Genomic DNA, 21,924 nt, shown 5'->3' on the forward strand with positions numbered 1-21,924 from the left:
TATAGTCTCTTGTGTTTTGTTTTTGTTTTTTGGTTTTTTTTTTTTGCATTTATTTCTGCCCTAATTTTTAAGATTTCTTTCCTTCTACTAACCCTGAGGCTTTTCATTTCTTCCTTTTCTAGTCGCTTTAGGTGTAGAGTTAGGTTATTTATTTGACTTTTTTCTTGTTACTTGAAGTAAGGCTGTATTGCTATGAACCTTCCCCATAGCACTGCTTTTACAGTTTCCCATAGGTTTTGGGTTGTTGTGTTTTCATTTTCATTCATTTCTATGCATATTTTGATTTCTTTTTTGATTTATTCTGTGATTTGTTGGTTATTCAGCAGTGTGTTGTTCAGCCTCCATATGTTGGGATTTTTAATAATGGACATCTAATTTTACTGCATTGTGGTCAGAAAAGATGTTTGGAATGATTTCAATTTTTTTGAGTTTACCAAGGCTAGATTTATGGCCGAGGATGTGATCTATCCTGGAGAAGGTTCCGTGTGTACTTGAGAAAAAGGTGAAATTCATTGTTTTGGGGTGAAATGTCCTATAGATATCAATTAGATCTAACTGGTCTATTGTATCATTTAAAGTTTGTGTTTCCTTGTTAATTTTCTGTTTAGCTGATCTATCCATAGGTGTGAGTGGGGTATTAAAATCTCCCACTATTTTTGTGTTATTGTTAATTTCCCCTTTCATACTTGTTAACATTTGTCTTACATATTGTAGTGCTCCTAAGTTGGGTGCATTTATATTTATGATTGTTATATCTTCTTGGATTGATCCTTTGATCATTATGTAGTGTCCATTTTTGTCTCTTTTCACAGCCTTTGTTTTAAAGTCTATTTTATCTGAATATTGCTACTTCTGCTTTCTCTTGGTGTCTATTTGCATGGAATATCTTTTTCTAGCCCTTCACTTTCAGTCTGTATGCATCCCTTGTTTTGAGGTGGGTCTCTTGTAGACAACATATATAGGGGTCTTGTTTTTGTATCCATTCAGCCAGTCTTTGTCTTTTGGTTGGGGCATTCAACCCATTTACATTTAAGGTAATTATTGATAAGTATGATCCCATTACCATTTACTTTATTGTTTTGGGTTTGAGTTTATACACCCTTTCTTTGTTTCCTGTCTAGAGAAGATCCTTTAGAATTTGTTGGAGAGCTGGTTTGGTGGTGCTGAATTCTCTCAGCTTTTGCTTGTCTGTAAAGCTTTGGATTTCTCCTTTATATTTGAATGAGATCCTTGCTGGGTACAGCAATCTGGGCTGTAGGTTATTTTCTTTCATCACTTTAAGTATGTCCTGCCATTCCCTCCTGGCCTGAAGAGTTTCTATTGAAAGATCAGCTGTTATCCTTATGGGAATCCCCTTGTGTGCTATTTGTTGTTTTTCCCTTGCTGCTTTTAATATTTGTTCTTTGTGTTTGATCTTTGTTAATTTGTTTAATATGTGTCTGGGGTGTTTCGCCTTGTGTTTATGCTGTTTGGGACTCTCTGGGTTTCTTGGACTTGGGTGATTATTTCCTTCCCCATTTTAGGGGATTTCTCAACTATGATCTCCTCAAGTATTTTCTCATGCTCTTTCTTTTTGTAAAAATATGGAATGCTTCACGAATTTGCGTGTTATCCTTGCGCAGGGGCCATGCTAATCTTCTCTGTATCATTCCAATTTTAGTATATGTGCTGCCAAAGAGAGCATGGAAAGGTTTTTAATATCTGACATCTAGTTCCTCAATTTTTTTTTGTTTGTAGTCCACCTAAAAAGATAAGTCATTTTGAAACCTGTGTAACTGTTCACATGTCACTGTTTTTACATATATAAAGCATGACTTTAAATTGTTTTAAAGGATGTATTTTTCACTTTTCAGTATATTAATTATATACTTTATGTGTATTTTCATCATAACCTTGGAAATGTTCATTTAGGTCATTCAGTTTATGGAAAACGTCCACCATATAACCTCAGTAGTGAAACCAGGCCTCAGTGTCAAACTAATCAGCCAAGATTGCCTTTCTGGTTAACTCTGATTTGATTATATTCTCCTGTGACAAGTAGTACTATTGAAATTCTAACATAAAGTTGGGTCAATAAGGGCATGGAGTCTGCCATGATTTGTCACCGGATGAAATAAAGGCCCTGCCTTATCAATATTTCTTACTCTAACACTCTTGGGTTTGCTCTACACGGACTCTTCCTCAGGAATTCCATGTTCTTGAATCTTATTTTGTTGTTTTGTACTCTCGAGGATTTTATTCCCTGAGATAAAGCTCCATAGTAAAATTCAGGGTGGTCAGAGGACTGTCTCTCTTTCTCTTTTAAAAAAATGTTTTTCTTTTCCTTGCCTCGTGCCCTGTGGGATCTTATTTTCTTGACCAGTGATCAAGCCCAGTCTCCTGCAGTGAAAGCGCAGAGTCCCAACCACTGGACCACCAAGGAATTCCCTCATCTCTCTTTTGTCAGCTGCGAAAAGGGACATCATGGACATAGAATTGAGAAAGAAAAATCTAAAAACAATGGGCAGGTGTCCTGTCATACTGACCATCTGGAAAGTCAGATACCCAAACTTGGAAATTTCTGACCTTGTGTACTTCTTTCATTTTACTGATAGGTCAACTTAAGATCTAGCCAGAATCATGAACTCTTTCCCAGTTGGTAATGCTTGTGAACCAGTGGCAGGGCCAATATTGGAATAGAGGTATTTCAATTTCCCAGCTAGTGTGCCTGCTGCCCCATGGTGTCTCATGAGTCTGTCCTATGTGGATGTGACTAATCTCTAGGCAGTCACAGTGTTTTCTCATAGAAGATGAGCTCTGACCTTAATGTATCTTCACAGAGAGGGGCTTTCCGGGTGGCGCTAGTGGTAAAGAATCCTGCCAAGCATGAACCTCAGGTTCGATCCCTCAGTTGGGAAGATCCCCTGGAGAAGGAAACAGCAACCCACTCCAGTATTCTTGCCTGGAGAATTCCATGGACAGAGGAGCCTGGTGGGCTACAGTCCATGAGTTTGCAAAGGGTAAGATGCAACTGAAGTGACTTAGCATGTGTTTCCATAGAGAATACAAGGATGTTAGTTATTTGTTTGTATCTGGTCTGATATTTCTTGCAGGTAAAGCAGATAGGGTTACCACTTAACAAGCCTTCATGCAAAAGCCTATAATTTAACAAGCCTGTTTCATGATAAGTAGAAAATACACTTTACTGTGGGGCCAAAACCTCACGATAGCTGTCAGTTTTTTTAATAGCTTATTATTTACCTCATTTTGTTAGTCTCTTAGATTAAATTGTAAGGTTTCAAGTACATAAAGTCTGTCTTTCATTCATTTCTTTATCTCAAGGTCCCTTAAAACACTCAATAACCTATATATCTCTGGGGTCAAACTGCCTTGATTAAAATATTGGTTCTGCTATCTGCCAACAATATGACTTTGGGCAAAATATTAATCTCTCAATACTTCAGTTTCCCCATCTGTAAAGTAGGTTTTAAGGATTGAGTATATGCTCTAAGTCAAGTGCTTGAAAGTGTACCTGGTATATTTGTAATACTATTCAATAAGTGTTAGTTATTGTTGTCATTCTTGGTGATTAAAACCATCAAATAGTCTTACATTAAGAGAATTAGGAGAGCTAGCCTATGAAGATGAAACAGGTTGGAAAAGTACATTAAACTCACTCAAAGGCAAAAAGCAAATAGAATGCAGGTCTGCAGAAAGGGAGGATCCAGATAGTGTTATGGAAGGTTCATCAAGTCACAGATAAAATCATAGTTTAGGAAAATGCGGTCTAATTGAAATTTCTATGGTGACAGAAGTGTCCTACTGTCTGATGTGGTAGCTACTAGTCACATACGGCTTTTGCACACATCAGATATGGGTAATCCTAGTGAGGAAATTGCATTTTGCATTTTATGTAACATTAATTAGTTTATAATTAAATTTCAGTAGCCACATGTAGCTGATGACTGCCATCATTTTGGCCAATACAGGTTCAAGATATCAGCCTTATCTTTGTCAGTCACTGTAAATCTCTGAGTAGGAAGCCAGCCTCAACTGGTTATGAGGACAGCAAAAGTGAAACTGACTTGAGAGTGAGTGCTGTGTGGTTGGGAGCAGGGACTTGAAATTGCTTCCAAGTGGGATTCATATGGCCCTCATCTGGTTCTGTCCCTCCTCTCCTTCTCCCTCTAGTTCTGTTCTCCTTTCTCCCCTTTCTTCTGTACCCCTTCCATTATCTCTTCTTCATTCCCTATGTCCATGTTCTTTAGCCAAACATATTATGAGACCTGTGCATAGGTATGTAAGTCCCAACCAATTAAGGTCAATAAAATATCCACAAGAAAGTGTTTTAAGACATGTGTGGGTCAATGGCCAATTCCTTAGGACTGGAAGCCCACTGGGAGGAAGTCATAAGCTGTGGCAAATAGAGAACTTTCCCCCACACCATTTTCATGTTTAGTGTCACCCTCCATTGATTTAGTATTGATTCCATTCATCTTTTAAGTAGTAGATCATAGGTAAGATCGTTTAAGATTTTGTGGGTTGTCAGTGGAGCCTCCCACTGTTTTCCCCTGAGCTAGATACAGATGATATTTCAATACTTTCCTCATCTTAGAAAGACAAATACCATGTGACATCACTTATATGTGGAATCTAAAATATGGCACAAATGAACTTATCCATGAAATAGAAACAGACTCATAGACATAGAGAAAAGACTTGTTGTCACTGTTGATTGGGAGTAGAGAAAGGATGGACTGGGAGTTTGGGATTAACAGCTGCAAACTATTATGTATAGAATAGATAAACAACAAAGTCCTACTGTATAGCTTTTAAAAGGTCCCTCCTCTGTAGTCAATATCTGGTGATAAACCATAATGGAAAATAATATGAAAAAGCATATATGAATATATGTATAACCAAATTGCTTAGCTGCACAGCAGAAATTAACACAACATTGTAAATCAATTATATGTCAATAAAAAATGCAAAAAAAAAAAAACCCTTACTCATCTTAGAACACATTCTATTTTGGAAGCTTAACTAATCCTTTAAGGGAAAGATGAACACTTAATATGTCAAGAAAGCGAATTGCACTGATGATATTTGGAAGGTGAAGAAGTCCTACCCAGGACATGTGAATCGGGAATCTCACACATTGTTATCCAAGTGGTGTTTGGGTCCAGTGTTCTCCATGCGAACAAACTTCCAGACCTTCTGGAACAACTCCTTTCTGCGTTTCTCATATACAGGTTAAAACAGTTCATTGTTAGTATTTTCTTTAAGATTTGTTTTTATGTAAACCATTTTAAAAGTCTATTGAATTTAAGAATATTTCTTGTTTTATGTTTTAATTTTTGGCCACAAGGCTTGTGGGATCTTAGCTCCATGAACAGGGATCTAACCTGCACCCCCTGTAGGAAGGAAGGTGATGTTTTAACCACTGAACCACCAGGGAAGTCCTGTTGTTAGTATTTCGAATATTTTAAATCTGCACTGGGTCATAGTTAGGATCTTAAATAGTTTGAATGTTTGCTGTTGTAAAAGCAGCTCTTTTGCAGAGCACCGGAAAACCTCTTTTTATTTGTGGAACCCATCCATATTAAAATGATCACTTCAGCGGCTTTCTGTGGAGAAAATGGTAGCTCTGACCTTTTATTCCATTTGACCATGGAGAAGAGGACTATAATTTCAACAATCAAATCCCCAAAGTGTTCTTGTGCCCATTTTCTTTCTCCAAAATGTCATTCCGTCTGTCTGCTAGTAGCGCACCTTAATGCATTTTCAGTGACCTTTCTCCCCTACCCCACAGGAAGTTCTCACAAATACTTTTCATTTTTCTTTAAAATAGAGCTAACCGTTGTTAGTTCTTACAAAGATACTTAGAGAAAAAGCATATAAGTGTAATTCATTTGGAAAGCGAAAAAGTGGGCCTTCCTCTCAGGTGGTCCCCAGGACCCAGAACCTTTTTGGGGTCCTGTGTCTAACTCAAGTAATATACTGCTTGAAAGCCAGGCTGCAAATAGCAATGGCCAGTGAATGGCCATGAATACAAGTCCAGATTTCAAAAACAAATTTTGAGAAGCATCCAATGAACAGTGAAACAGAATCTAGTCTGGCGGGTCCCAGATCCCATTTTGGGACAGCTCCCCTCCAATCCCTCCTGTAGTGGGCAAAGTTGTGCCTTTCCAGTATATCCTCCACACTGCTGCCTGTGTACACTTACTCAAGTATAGCACAGTGGTCTTGCCCATTGCAGTTCTTGGACCTCTGCACCACCTGATGCCTGCCAGATGCAGTCTTTTACTGTCCTAAAGTCAAGAAGTCCTTCATGACTTTGCTCTTACCCTCAATTCCAGCCTCTCTTCTCACGGGTCTGCTCTCCTGCAGCCCCAGTCACTGTTTTCAGCTCTCTTGTCACCTGCCATCATTTTTCACCACCTCCCTTTGTCCACACCATTCTGTCTTCAGCATCCTTTTGCTCCTCTGGATCTGTCAGGCAAAAAATGATCCACTCCTATCATCGCAGTTCAAATCCTTCCTTATCCAAGGAACCTCCCCAGAATCCCCAAACATGCTGAAGGTCCTTTTCTGTGCAGTCCTCTGGCACGTTGAAACTGGTGTAGTAGAAGAGCTCAGATTCAGAAACTCTGGGTTCGAATCCCAGCTTTGCCATTTGCAAGGTGTGTGATCTTGGACAAGACATTGAACTTCACTTTCTGAGGCCGTGCCTTCTTCTGGCACATGGAGACAGTATCTTGCCTCCTCTGCACATGTTATAGGCTGGCTGTGACCCTCAAAGGAGATAACACACCCTAAGTATGCAGTGAAATGCCACAAACATGGGCAGTATTGTTCTCTTCGTGGTTGTTCTTCCATGAAAAAGGGAGCTTTGAAATAATCATTCTGAAAGGTGCTGAGGGAAGATGTTTTTCACCCAATCCCTGGGCATAACCATCAGCTTGGCCCAGAAACTTTAGTCTTTCAGCCTCTAAACTCTACTTTCCAGATGGCCCCTGGCACCAGAAGAGGTGCGGAAACTTTTAGTCACTCTTCATGTTCAGATTTTTGGGTTTGAGAATGAAGAGCAGATGTGGTCACAGCACTTGCTCGCACTGTTGAGGTCCATGGGGACAGCAATGCATCTGATTCAACCACGTGTCTTCTGCAGAGCCTGCCACCGTGCTGATGCCACAATGGAGCCTGTGTGCACATCCTCACCCTCCTTTAGTGAGCTGTGATGAATGGTAAAAATGTACAATGTAATACATGTAAATGAAATCCTCGCTATTAGTTTCCCAAGCCCATATCATGCCGATCTGATCTGTTAGACTTTTCCTACAGTATTGAGGGGTTCTCCTAACTTGCACTAAATATTTAAGAGATAAAGACTTAGAAGTGGAGATAGTGACTCACTGAAAAGAATGGGGTCTCAGAATGGTGACTTGGCAGGACTATAGAGATGGGGCTTATGCACGGTGGCAGTTTTGCTTGAGCCCTTGTTCTCAGGGTTGGGGGATCCGTTGCAGGCTAGATTATAAAATGAAACAAATATTAATAGTGCCACCCAGAGAGATCCACTGTCTATGCCATGAATACAAGTTCAGGCTTTGAAAAAAATTTTTTTCTTGTTTTGAGAGAGAAAGCAATGCAGCCAATGAACAGTGATGCAAAATCTAATCCAGCTCTCCAATCCCATTTTCCCTATAGAGGGCTAAGGTCCACTATCTGTGCCACTCGTACTCTTCTCACCAACTCATCCTGTTCCCAGCCGTTGATTGTAGAGAGTTACAGGATTTGTAGCAATTGATTGTAGAGAGCACCCAAGTTCCGTAAGCACCATAGTCGGCTTTTCATATTCTTCCAGTCTTTACTCAATCCCATCTTCTTCAGTACTGCACACACTCAACTCTTGGCCTCTTGAGCCCTATTCCACTGAGCTAACCTATTTATGGGGTTTTGATTCATGGGGGCTAGCAAATTCCCCATGACATTTTTCACAGAACTAGAATAAATAATCCAAAAGAGAAAGGTACGTTTAGAAGTTCTCATCTGCCCATCCCCAAGTGGACTTGTTAGTTGCTAGTAGATATCACAGGCCCACTGGGTGCTTTGTGCAATCAGAAATGTCTGTCTCTGTCTCACTGATAGCAGGGGAAGAAGAAGAAACGTGCCCTCTGTCTGAAGGTGGATGGGGTACAGAAGTAGTGCCAATTTAGATGCTCCCACAGTCTTCCAGGAAAGTCTTTGACCCTTCTTGTTCAAGAACATTTCCACTCAGACCCAATACACTTTTAAGAAACAGTATGGCAGAGTAGACACAGTTTAGGCCATGGGGGCAAAGAGCATATAAACCCCAGTGGCATCTCTTCCTAGCTGCCTGAAGTTAGTATAAAAGGGGACTGATGCCTTCCCTCCTTCCCTCTCTTGTTTCAATTATTTTAAGAAAATTCAGCCATGTGTCACGCACTGTGCTGAAGAGTATGGTGTAATGGCGAATAAACACTTACCCGGCACTCAGGAAACTTATAAACAGATCTCACCTACCTTCCTGTTGGTTCAACCTGTTCTGAGAATTTAAGGAGAGTGGTGGATGTATTAAGTTGGCCAAAAAATTCGTTAGGGTTTTTCCACTAAGATCATATGAAAAAGCCATACTTTTTTGGCCAACACAATAAAAGTGGTCAAAACATAGTCAGTGCTCACATAGGCTGGCCATCCTTTCCTTCTCTCCATTTTGTTGTTATGGCACTTGGTATACTTAGGTGTGCACACATATGCACTCAGATCTCTGTGACTTTCATTTCTTTTAGTCCGAGATTGTTGCCATTTGCATACATAATCCTTTGGGCAGGTTCATCAACTAGTCAAAAATGGACTCGAAGGACTTCCCTGGTAGTCCAGTGGTTAAGATTGCACATTCCCAGTGCAGGGGGCCCGGGTTTGATCCTTGGTCAGGGAACTGTATCACCACATGCTGCAACTAAGACCCAGTGCAGTCAAATAAATAAATATATTTTTTAAGTGGGCTTCATTACTTTGCTTGAGTAACTTGACTGCCAGCAAAGCAGGACTGATGAACATACATTCACTGAATCAGGTGGCTTTCAGGATTTCCTTTGGTGTTAGAATTTCAAATTGAGTTTCCTGCTCCTGTGGTTAGTTGTGTATTGGAGGCACTGACAAGCTATTAGTTTTCCGATTTGTTGTAACGATTTGGTGATTAAAAGACATCCTTAATATAGTGTGTTTGGGGTTCAGAAGTGAATGCTCTTGTAAGAAAATGATGTTAGTAATGAAAACTGTGCTGTGCTATTTTGTGACAAGTTTCAAAATTATGACATCCCACAAACTCATTTTATTTTCCAGGCATTGTAGAAGTTCTCTTGCTATAGTGCAATTATCTGTCATAATTGATCATCTTCCTCCACACACTGCCCTGCACCATGTAGGTCAACCCTTTGTGATTCCACTGAAGAAGTTAGGAAGCTGGAAGTCTGCCTAGATGTTTCCTTCTGTGTCACCAACCTCTCCCAAATCTGTTCCATTGCAAAGTTCTTGAGTTTATTCCTTAAATAGACATCATCTCCATCCCCACTAAGTTCAGTTCAGTTCAGTTGCTCAGTTGTGTCTGACTCTTTGCGACCCCATGAATCACAGCACTCCAAGCCTACCTGTCCATCACCAAATCCCGAAGTTTACCCAAACTCATGTCCATAGAGTCCATCCAGCCATCTCATCCTCTGCCTTCCCCTTCTCCCCCTGCCCCCAATTCCTCCCAGCATCAGGGTCTTTTCCAATGAATCAACTCTTCGCATGAGGTGGCCAAAGTACTGGAGTTTCAGCTTTAGCATCATTCCTTCCAAAGAAATCCCAGGGCTGATCTCCTTCAGAATGGATTGCTTGGATCTCCTTGCAGTCCAAGGGACTCTCAAGAGTCTTCTCCAACATCATAGTTCAGAAGCATCAATTCTTCTGGGCTCAGCTTTCTTCACAGTCCAACTCTCCCATCCATACATGACAACTAGAAAAACCACAGCCTTGACTAGACGGACCTTTGTTGGCAAAGTAATGTCTCTGCTTTTTAATATGCTATCTAGGTTAGTCATAACTTTCTTTCCAAGGAGTAAGCGTCTTTTAATTTCATGGCTGCATCATGTTCTCTTGATCTCAAACATCAGTGACACCAATAACTCAGAAGTCCTCTTCACCTCCAGTCAGTCCTCCTCCACCTTCCCCCACACCCCAACCTTTCCTTCAGAAGCCATTGACTGGCTCACAGGTGACTGTGACACTTTCCTGTTAAGCGTCTTCAATGGCTCCATTTTGCTTATACAGAATAAAGCCTGAACTGCTTGGCATGATATGCACAACTCTGCCCAGTTTGTCTCCGCTTTATTTAGTCTCTACTTTCATCATCCCTATTTCTTTCCCAGTCATACCAAAAAGAGTTCTAGAATAAAGCACCATTCATTCATTCAGTGGCTATTTATAGTGAGACACTGGGTATATCACTGTGAACAACAGAGCCAAGGTTCTGTGTTCATAGATTTTCTATTCTAGAGGGGGAAACAAAAAACACACACATTATTTATGCAAATTTGTCTCCATATGCCCATTTCTCCACCTGAAGAAATTTCCTTGCCTTCTACATCTACCTCATTCCCCTTTCAGGAATTAGGGTTTAAACATTTTGTCTAAGGTAGATTATCAGTCTGCTTTGTGCTTTCTATTTCTCTGTGCTTTGGCATATTTTGAGGATAGCATTTGTTTTTCTCTCATTTCTTGTTGTTTGCATGTCATATCTAGCCCTTCTGATGCTCTCTGTTTACTTGGATAGTATTTAACTCTTTGTCTTCAGATATCTTTATCTCTCTGTCTTCAGAGTGCCAACACTTAATCAGAGCTCTGAAAAGGTGTTTGGTCCACAAAAGAATTAAAGGAAGTAAGGAAACTCATTTATTTCCAATTCTTCTTAGCTTGGAAAACTTTTAACTAGTTGTAAATTATGACCCAGTGGGATTGCTTAGACAAAAAAATACCACTGAATTTTACAACAGATGGTATTTCCTATAAATTATAGAAGGAACAAGTATTCTCCCTGTGATTTGGTTTAAAAGTCATTGTCTCATCAACTTTATATTAAACTAAGAAATTAAATGAAATATTCTTCACACACAGGTAAATTAATCTTTGCTTTCATATCCTCTTGCTGTGTAATCATTGTCACAGTTTACAAGAGGTAGAAAAACAGGAATCACAAAGAAATGATTGAAAGAGTTGATACATCAAAATTAATTTTAAAAACTTCTATTCATCCAAATACCAAAAATAAAAACAGCTCTTCTTTAACACTCACTGTTATTGGCTATGACTTTAACGAAATTTCTGATCTTTAGACGTCTCTTCAGGGTGTGTGTTCTTTACTTGTTTTAATGCTCTGCTGCCACCATCTTGAAATTCTTAATTTTAAAACACGATACACCATCCTCTCTTATCTAGTACTCAGCGCCCTAAATCATGTAGTTAGTACAGAGTCTCTTGAATCATTCCAGAACCTTCATGCTTCCAGTGACAATTTTTACATCAGACTTACTTTTACGATGTAGGAAAATACCTTGTCAGCAATATTGGACCTCAAGGGGAATAGAGAAGGTCACCTACACATTGATACCTTGGTTGTGTACCATATAATCCTGGTATTCATTCATTCGTTCCTTCATTAATTTAATGAAAATGATTCTATGTCTATGCTTTGTGCCAAGCATAAAGGCTGACAGTAGCTTCTTAACAAGTATGTATTTGCCAAATATAGGTATGAATCAGTTCAGTTCAGTTGCTAAGTTGTGTTCAACTCTTTGTGACCCCATCCACTGCAGTATGTCAGGCTTCCCTGTCCATCACTAACTCCCGGAGCTTACTCAAAATCATGTCCATTGAGTGGGTGATGCCATCCAACCATCTCATCCTCTGTCGTCCCCTTCTCCTCTTACCCTCAATTTTTCCCAGCATCAGGGTCTTTTCCAATGAGTCAGTTCTTCACATCAGGGGGCCAAAGTATTAGAGTTTCAGCTTCAGCATCAGTCCTTCTAATGAATATTCAGGACTGATTTCCTTTAGGATGGACTGATTGGATCTCCTTGCAGTCCAAGAGATTCTCAAGAGTTTTCTCCAACACCACAGTTCAAAAGCAGCAGTTCTTCAGTGCTCAGCTTTCTTTATAGTCCACCTCTCACATCTGTATATGACTACTAAAAAAACCATAGCTTTGACTATGGTTTTGACTCTGGACCGTTGTTGGCAAAGTAATGTCTCTGCTTCTTAATATGCTGTCTAGGTTGGTCATAACTTTTCTTGCAAGGAGCATGCGTCTTTAAATTTCACGGCTGCAGCACCATCTGCAGTGATTTTGGAGCCCATGTGTATGAATATGTGGTATTATTTCTATTCCCATCTTACAGATGATGAAACAAAGGCATAGCTGGTTGATCCTGATCAAAGTCAAAGAGGTGTTAAGTGGTAAAATAGAAACAACTTTCTAGTTATCCATATTGCTTTTCTAGACATGTAGAGGTGTGTGCATGCTCAGTCACTAAATTGTGTCTTCCTCTTTGCGACCCCATGGACTGTAGCCCTCCAGACACCTCCATCCGTGGGATTTCCCAGGCAAGAATAATGGAGTGGGTTGCTGTGTTTAGAAATGAGATATATAAGACCAGCTAAATAAGGATTTTCTAGAAGCAAAACACCAACAATGAAGATTCTTTTTGATTTGTTTTCTCTTTATTGTCATGTGGTATGCAGTGTAACAAAGGAGGTCAGATAACTGCAGATCAGGTAAATCCAACAACCCAAGGTAGTGTAAGTACCAAGAGAGTTTGTGTAGGTGTGGGCTGCTGTGGCGAGGTGGGGACGCAGAGAAAGCCCCAGGCATGTGCTATGCCAAGCCTTGAGAGTCACCCAGGCACATCACCCCACGAAGGTAGTTCCATGTGGGTTGGCTAGCCAGTGCCAAAGGAACCATAATCTCTATGGCAAATGTCCCAGGACACTCATTAACTCGTCCCCAGGTAATTTGTTCTCCAAACTGCCACACTCCAGTCTGCAACCACAGCCATGCTGAGAGTCATCCAGCAAAGGAGTGGTCAGAGGGCCTGGCCTGGAGTGGAGTCTTGGCAGATGCCCAGAAAGTTAGAGTAGGGATCTCATGTCATATGAAAAAGGACTTTGGGGGCCTAAAAGTGTTTAATATTCCAACCACTGATTGGTTGGGGAGAGTCTCTTAACTCATCAGCAAGTATTTATTGAGTGACTACTATGTGCCAAAGAAGTCAAATGGAGATTGTGTTTCTGGCAGCTGGACTTTTAACTCCCATCTGTGTTCTTGGTCTTGAGTTGGACATCAGTCTGATGTGGAAGTACAAAGTAAATCTGTTTCTGTGCCTGCTCATTCTTTAACCACCTTTCCCCTACATAGTTCCCAGCAGTTGTGCCAAGCCTTTCTGAATGCCAGGAAATCAGCTATGCATTTTGAGAGTGTCTTATGGAAGTAGGAATTGTTTCTCCTTACTGTAATGGGTTTTAATGAGCTTGGACAATGCTCTCAGTCTCGTCTATGGAGAGACTCTATTGTGATGATTTCTCTAATTCTGATGGGCTAGATTAGATGTGAACTGATCTCTTGCTTTCTTTTCCTTTTGATTTCTTCTTTCTTTTTAGATGTATCCTAATGTCCTCATTTATACCCAAGTCAGATTTATAGTACAATGGATTTCTATGGTGTGGAGCCTTCTAAACGTTCTGCAAATTCTGCTAGGAGGGCTCATGCATACCTTTGATAATCTGATGCAAACTATTAACCCTTTCCCACAGAGAAGTGCACTTGTGTATGAATGTGTATAATTCAGCATCCAGGTAAGAGATGTCTCAAGGGCATAGCCTGTCCATGGATACTGCCTCATAGTACGTGGAGACCATAGAATTTCTGCAGGATCAGCTCTACAGATCATTGAGTTCACTGGTTTTCAAAATTATTTTAACCACGGAGCTCTCTGGTTGGAGGCAGTAAAGGGAAGGTAGAGCCTGAGTAATTCTCACCTGTATCTCCCCCAACAGTGCTTCCTGAGGGGGTTCTGAGAAACGCAATTTGAAACCCAGTGTTCTAGTCCAGTCCCTTCGTTCCTTCACATGGGAATATTGATTCAAAGAGAGTAGAAATGATTTAACAGAAAGTCATACATTCTTTCAGGGGTAGAGCTGAGGCCTGCAGAACAGAGCCTCAGTCTTCCCTCATTTCTCTTGTGATTGCAAAACTCTCACCATCCATACCACATTAGTGTTGCAGAGAACCTGCACATACCATGGTTTAACATCACATATAATCATCACTGTTGAAGTCAGAGGAAACGGAAATACACAAATGACTTGCATGTGATTGGCCATCAAATCCATCTTCATTCTGTCTCATTTCTGCTTGTTCTCTTGCCTTTGTGACCTGCATCCATTTTACAGCTCATATGTTATTAGAATACACAGCACAGTCAAAAGTATCCTGGTTGCCCTCCACAAAGTGCCGTCCTGTTGGCTTTCCACAAACACTCTGCCATAATTCGTAAGGAAGCAGCAGCCAGCTGTGGCCTTGGCACAGTGCCCGCTTGGCTTCAGGCCACCAGCTGGACAATCCAGGCTATTCTTGGGCTGGTCTCCTCCTCAGTCTTCCAAGCTACTTTGTCACTGTCAGGAAAGCCAACTGAGCCCCAGCTGCAGTCTGTAGACTTGCGGACCTGACAATGGGCAAGCCATGCCAAGTCTGTCTGGGTCTCCTCTGCTGTGCATTGGTCCACGGTGAAGACAGCTGGGTACATAAGTTGAGAGAGAAACGACAAAGTCAAGAAAGCAAGCAGGCAGTTCACAGACACGATTGTTGGAGTAAGGGACAAGCTGGTCTCCAGACTTCCTGATCCATATTTCTGTGGGTGGAATTTCTCTGCGCTACATACATTGAAAGCAAAGATAGCCCATCTGCCAGGCCAGAGATCCATTTACACATCACTTCAGCCTATCTAGGGGACTGAGGACTAGTGGAAGGTGTTCCCAGCCAGGAGAGTGGCATGGTGGAGTGGTTAAGAACACAGACTTTGGATCCAGTCAGATAAGAGTTTGAATCATGACCCTGCCACTTACTGTCTGTGTGGCCTTGGCTAAGTTCACTTTGTTGGGCCTCCACTCCCTCAGCTGTCAAGATGCAAAACATAATATCTACATTAGAAGAGAGTTCTGAGGCATAAGAGACAAACTGAGCACAATGGCATGTGGGATTTAGTTCCCTGACCAAGGATGGAATGCAGGCCCCCTGCATTGGCAGACTAGAGTCCCAGCCACCGGACCACCACGGAAGTCCCCAGACTTCATATTCTGAGTGTCGCATTCTCCACCAATCCTCTGTATCCCAATTGTGAGGAGCGACTGTCATCATTATCTTGAGGTTTGTTTTGTTTCTAAAGTACAGATGCTCAGGTGGCCCTCCCAAGCCGTCTGAGTGAGGAGATCCAGAGTGTGTTCTGCACGAATGTAGATGATACATCAGGTGCCCCCAGTGATTCTGATGAGTTGTCAGGCTTGGGGACCCCTGATTCTGGAGAGTTCTACAGGATTTCCCTTCCCCAACTTCCTTCAGTCTCAGAACTTCTTACCTTCACAAAACTCTCCCCTCATTAATCGGGCCCACCACTCACACATGGTGGTTTTCGCACAGAACATCAGAGAGTATTTATAGTTTCTCTAGAGGACCTCAAAGATGAGATTGTTTTTTCCCCATGGTGAATTCTTTTTGTTCCTGCTTTTATGACTTGAGATCAGATTCTAGGGGATGGAATACTAGAAGACAATGAACTTCAAGGAATCTTTCTTATGGCTTCCCCAATGATCACTGAGATCACTTTGAAGATGCATTTTTCTGTTTTATGACTCCAGCTTCAGTAATGAAGTTTACCAATTCAGGTAATGGAGTGGAAGTATTTCAAGTTTCATCATAATAAGAGCTACTAGACAATTTTTAAATGTCAGTTGCTACCTGTGTTTCCATAATCCTTACGATAATCCTTGATATAGGCAGTAATCTTCTTCCCAATTTTAAAACAAAGATAAAGTTTAGATACCAGCATATGTACATGCTGAGTCACTTCAGTCATGTCGACTCTTTGCCACCCCATGGACTGTAGCCTTCCAGGCTCCTCTGTTCATGAGATTCTCTAGGCAGGAATACTGGAATGGGTTGCCATGCCCTCCTCTAGGGGGTCCTCCCAACCCAAGGATCTAACCTACATCTCTTATGTCTCCTGCATTAGCAGGCGAATTCTTTACCACTAGTGCCACCTGGGAAGCCCCTATCTAAGGCCACACAGCTAATAACAGATCTTCATTTAGTGAATGGGGATGAGCATAATCTTTTGAAATTGCAAACTGGATCACCTTCCTCCCTCTCTTAAATTATTATTATTTACCCTTAGCACAGTTTCCAAAACAACTTTGTGAGGGAAGTGATTTCTGTTAGTTTTCATCACTACTGTATCCCCAGTAATGAGAACAGTGCTTGGCATATAAAAGGAGCTCAATAAGTAAATACTTATGGAATAAGTTTCATAATGGGACCTGGATTCAACTCAAGACTATCTGATTTCAATGCTCACTTTATTTTTTTTTTGTTAACAAGCATTTATTTTATATTGAAGTATAGTTGATTTATCATGTTTCAGCAAACTGATTCACATGTATGTAATATTTCATATTCTATTATAAGTGATTACAAGATATTGAGTATAGTTTGCTGTTCTATACAGTAGTTCCTTATTATCTCTTTTATATATAGTAGTGTGTATTTCAGTAATTCTTATACACATACATCTTTAACTTAGGTTAAATTTACATACCATGGGATGTACAAACATTTAGTGTACGATTGCAAACAGAAAATGTTTGCAGTTGTGCCATCTGCAGTGCTATCAAGATATAAAACATCACCCTAGAAGCTTCCCCTTTGTCACTTCCCAGATAACTTCTTCACCCACTCTGGAGACAAAGGCTATTCTGTTTCTATTTTCATCATAGTTTACTTTTCTAGAATTTTGCATAAATGTAATCATACATTATGAAGTCCCTTGTATCTGTTTTTTTTTTTTTTCACTCAGCATGATGGTTTTAAGATCTATGTTGCTAATTATTAAGTAGCCTACCAATGTATGAATGGGCTTCCCAAGTGGTGCTAGTATTAAAGAACCTGCCTGCCAATGCAGGGCACATAAGAGACATGGGTTCCATCTCTGGGTCAGGAAGATCCCCTGGAAAAGGGCATGGCAACCCACTCCAGTATTCTGCCTGGAGAATCCCATGGCCAGAGAAACCTGGTGGCTATAGTCCATAGGGTCAGAAAGTATCAGACATGACTAAAGTGACTTAGCATGGACACACAATATATGAATGTAGCACAGTTTATTATTCTCTTGTTGATGGACATTTGGGTTGTTTTCAGTTTTTAGTTTTACAGATTTTTACCTGAACATTTGTGTTCAGATCTTTTGTAAATATGTTTTCATTTCTTTTCAGCATTTATCTGGATAAGCATTTCCTAGATGATATGGAAAGAGTTCGTTTAATATTTCAAGAAAACTCAAGCGTAGTTTCAAATAGATCGCCACCAGCAATGTATGAGAATTGTGGTTAATTTATATCCTTGACAGCACTTTGATATTTGAAGTCTTTTTAATTTTAGCTACTCTAGTGGGTGTGCTGTGGTATCATTATGGTTTTAATTTGTATTTCCCTGACGTGTGCCTGGTGAGTACTGCTTCATGTCTGTTTGGCCATTCACATGTTTTCTATGTAAAATGTGTTAAAGTCTTGGGTTTTTTTTTTTAAGTATTTCTATTGTGTATTTCTTTTTATTCTTATTCATTTATTTTCATTCACTGGGTCTTAAGTATCATGCCCTGGGCCCCCTGCATTGAGAGCAAGGAATCTTAGCCACTGGACCACCAGGGAGGTCTCTGGCCTATATTTTATTAACTTGTTCATATTTTGACCATTGAATTATGGAAGTTCTTTATATATTCTGGATACAAGTTTTTTTTATCAGATAAGTGTTTTATGAATATTTTTTCCCAAATTGTGGCTCAATTATTCTTTTTCTACTCTTTTGATATATAGGCTATTTTAATAAAATGAAATCTAATTTATCAATTTTTTTTCTTTTATGGCTCATATTGTTTCTGTCTTAAGAAATATTTGTTAATCCCAAGTCTGTGAAGATAATCTTCTGTTTTACAATCACTGTAACGTGCACCCTCTCCTTGACCTTATTTTTATAGTGGATGCATTACTTCATCAGATCATTTTTTATCAGAAGGAGCTGATGGGAGACACTGTATAGACGGCTTTGATGTTTGACAGATGTGAATTCAAACCCTGGTTCTAATACTTATTAGCAGTAATACTTACCTTGGGCCAGTTACTTGATCTTTCTGTGTGTTGTTTTTTCATTTGTATAAAGGGAATAATACCTCCTGTTTATCCTACAAGGAAGTGATAGTTATCAAATAAATAACTGTATGATCACTTCTTTTTCTCCTAACTTTTTAGTGTTTATTGGAGTATATCTGATTAACAATGTTGTGATAGTTTCACGTGGACAGCTGAGCAACTCAACCATACATATACATGTATCCATTCTCCTCCAAACTCCCCTCCCATCCAGGCTGTCACATAATATTGAGCAGAGTTCTCTGTGCTATACAGTAGGTCTTTGTGCATTATCAGTTTTAAATATAACAGTGAATAATTGTATGATCATTTCTTAACATAAAGCACACTACATAGTAAGTCCTCAACCAATGGTATTTGCTGTAGATAGAATGATTTCCATTCATATTATATCTATGTCACCACTAGCTCTAAATGCTAGAGGCCAATAAAGAGAGACTTGCCTCTTTTGCCTGCTCACCAGACTTCAAACAGAATCACTGAACATAGAAATGATCCATTGAGAAGAAACCAGCTATAGCTATGAACAGAGTTATTTATATATAAGTCTAAAATCATTTTTATACTTTTGATTAATGTGAATAACAGAATCTCCCAGTGCTGATATGACAGATATGATTACACAACTCCCTGGCAGAGAGGACAGTTTTATTGAAAACTGAAATTGTATGAAAAAGCAGATGCAATGCTTTTCTAGAAATGCAACGTGCTGGTTAAATGTGGTTAAAGGCAGATGTTTAGAAGGTTTTAAAGTTACTGTTGTACAGTGAAAAAAGAAGGGAGATGAAGAGAGATGAAACAAACATGGAACTTGAATTCTTGACCCTGTCACTTGACTGTTGTGAAGTGTTAGGAACCTCACTTCTATCATCTGTAAAACTGAGTTTAAGTACTGAGAACTATTTTGTGAGTGTTACATAGAATGTGAGTACAAACGATGGCACATAGTAGCCCCTTGAAAATGGTACTTATTGGTTAGCCTCATTCTTTTGTGACTTGTATTATTACTTTTATATGTAATATCAAACAAAGGCGAATACTGAGTCTCAAATGAATTACATCCTAAAGGAGGAAAGCAATATTTTTAATGGATTTCACCTCTGTGTTTTGGAATTATATTCCCCAAATACACCCGTTTGATATGCGAGGCCATTTGCAGAACAGTCACTGATACGGTGCATTCCTGAATCAAAGTGAAGCATCCCTGGCTATTTGTCATGTTGAAATGATGGAAACACACATTCCAATGATCTTGTGTAATGGAGAAGAATGTGGCTTTTGCTCCATACATTTCCCCCTTTAATACTTTAAACATCTTCCTGTAGTCGTGGGGAGAGCGAGGAGAGGATTGTGCATATAAATTGGTCTCTGCTATTGCTACTGCTGCTGCTTTCAGAATGAAAACACACACCCACCAAACACAGAACGCTATTGGCTGAGCATTCTTTCTGTGTTTTGAAGGCAACAAAGACTTTAATCAAGCCTTTGAAGCGACATCTGCTCATATCCTCCCCACGGGACGCACTCTAGGTCCATCTTAGGCTGGTCTCAACCTATCACTATAGTTCTACCTCTTTACTTGCAAGAGCAAACCAGTTACCATTCTGCAAACAACTTCCATGTTTCACTGTTTCTGCACCTTTGCTTGTGCTGTTTTTTCCCCCAGACTTGAGAAGCTTTTCCTCTCCTGTCTGTCTGCTAAATGTGTATCATCTGTTCTGAGTAATGTTCCCCTAAAATGCATGTCCATCTGGAACCTCAGAATGTGATCTCATTTGAAAATAGGTTCTCTGCAGATGCAATTAGTGAAGATGAGGTCAAACTGGAATAGGGTGGACCCTAATCCAATGACTGGTGTCCTTATAAGAAGTCACTGAAAAATCAAAATCTTAAAAAAGTAAATAAAAGAAAAAAAAGCAAAACAATGTATGAATCAATAATAAAAGTTGTTGAAAACACAGAGTCACAGACCTATGTGGACAAAGCCATGTGAAGTTGAAGGCAGAGGTAGAAGTGATGGAGCTAAAAGCCAAGGCCAACCAAGGATTGTTGCAACCACCAGAGGATAGGAAGAGGCAGAGAAAGATTACTCCCTAGAGCCTTTAGAAGGAGAATGGACCTTGATTTTGGGCTTCACCCTCCAGAACTGTGAAAGTATAAATTTCTGTTGTTTTAACCTACCTAGTTTGTGGTACTTTACCATGGTAGCCCTTAGGCTTTTTCAAGGTCAAGCTGAAATATGACATCTTCCAAGATCTCCTCAACTAGATGTAATTTCCCACTCTTGACCTCTGTAGCAAGGCTGTAGTATAAAGATCACAATCGTCGGTGCCAGAAAAATCTTGGCTCTTGTTATAGCCCAGCTACTGACAGAATTTCTTCATCTGTCCACTGGAATTAATGATGTCTATCTAATAGGATTATTATGTCCTTAAATATGGTTCTCCCTCTTTTTTTAAATAAATTCACCCATTCTGCCTCATATTGCAGTAATTTTGTAGTAAAAACAATAGTTCTCTTATTACTGGTTCCAGTGCTGGAGGGAGCATGGGTAGGCATGTAGTCAACTTAGTCTCATACCAGACAAAATGCAGTCCCCTCCAGTGGTAGAGACAATCAGTTTTCCAAGAGTCTCCCTTTCCTAGCTGTGTTAGGAGTCCAGTTTTCGACAGTGGGAGTTCTTGCTGTGAGTTTGTTGATTGACTTAAAAAAGACAAATGGGGAAGTCTGCTTTTAGCTCTTATGTGCCAGAGTTGTGAGATCCAGGGTGGATTTTGTCTCAGTGTCTAAATGTGGAGCAAGTAACAGCCCTCTACTGGTTGTCCAGCTCCTGTAGAAGGCACTGGAACATCGTGACACTTGATAAAACCAAATTTTTATCAAGTTCCTGCAAAGCTGGTCTCTCTTCCTCCAGGACATTCTCCCAAAGGCCTAATCCTTGGAGGATTTCTCTGTTGTTTCACTCCTGGAGTCTTGACTGCCACGCCCAAGTTGGGCACTCAGAGGTGCTCCTTGTCCACAATTCTTTTTGACTGTCTGCACCCTCAGTCACCACCCTCACCAAGCTTTTTGAAAACATCAGGAATAATATCATCTCCCTACTTTTAGTCCCAATCCCCTTTTTGAAAGCTTTTCTATAAGACTGCACTGAAGTGTGTATGGGTATTGAGTGATACTCCAGTGAGCGTGACAGAGTTAATAAACCCAAATGCCTGCCCTCTCTGTCTGGTAAGCCCTTGTATTAATATGCTAGGCTGATAAAAAAAAAAAATGACCATGAGTGGTTTGAACAACAGACCTTTTTACCCTCACAGTTCTGGGGGCTAGAAGCCCAAGATCAAGGCATCAGCAGGGTTGATTTCATCGTGAGGCCTCTCTCTTTGCCTTGTAGATGGCCATGGCCGTGTCCTC

At 40.2% G+C, this 21,924-nt stretch overlaps 1 protein-coding gene and 1 non-coding gene across 4 annotated transcripts in view; one reads left to right on the forward strand and one right to left on the reverse strand.

The window, feature by feature from the left end:
- Positions 1-21,924, forward strand: part of FGF13 (fibroblast growth factor 13) — a 577,215-nt gene that overhangs the window by 245,162 nt on the left and 310,129 nt on the right. The gene's annotated exons all lie outside the window — the stretch shown is intronic.
- On the reverse strand, positions 1,578-1,684 carry LOC114111863 (U6 spliceosomal RNA). The gene has a single exon (XR_003587596.1). It is a non-coding gene; the product is annotated as a U6 spliceosomal RNA (small nuclear RNA).

Source organism: Ovis aries, chromosome X (genome assembly GCF_016772045.2).
Source record: "Ovis aries strain OAR_USU_Benz2616 breed Rambouillet chromosome X, ARS-UI_Ramb_v3.0, whole genome shotgun sequence".
Lineage (NCBI taxonomy): Eukaryota > Metazoa > Chordata > Mammalia > Artiodactyla > Bovidae > Ovis > Ovis aries.